Raw genomic sequence first — 407 nt, 5'->3', positions numbered from 1 at the left:
AATTGCCAAGGTTAGAGGAACCCCTAATAGTATTTCAAACAGTATAATATAAACTCTTTTTATTAGTCAACCGGAAACCACACACAAAGGAGGTTACAATCAGATTATAAATGGTTAACATGATTATATTAGTTATCTTATTTGAATAATGCTAATACTTTAAATATTGTCAGGTATTTATGATTATGATTTATGTTAACAACAAATCAAGTTCCTTTCATAGCACAGGTGTTGGTTATACCATACAATTTGTGCTATGAAAGTGACAAGCATTTATTGTACAAAATGTTATGCAACATAAATCTAGATTAGTCAATAAGCAAAGTATTAAAGAGTGAACAAGATAACAAATATAAAACATGTTAGTATCAAACATTAAAGTCCATATTAAGTTTACATTATACTTA

This window comes from Populus euphratica, unplaced genomic scaffold, assembly GCF_000495115.2.
Source record: "Populus euphratica unplaced genomic scaffold, PopEup_1.0 scaffold155.1, whole genome shotgun sequence".
Lineage (NCBI taxonomy): Eukaryota > Viridiplantae > Streptophyta > Magnoliopsida > Malpighiales > Salicaceae > Populus > Populus euphratica.
This window is presented reverse-complemented; position numbering follows the sequence as displayed.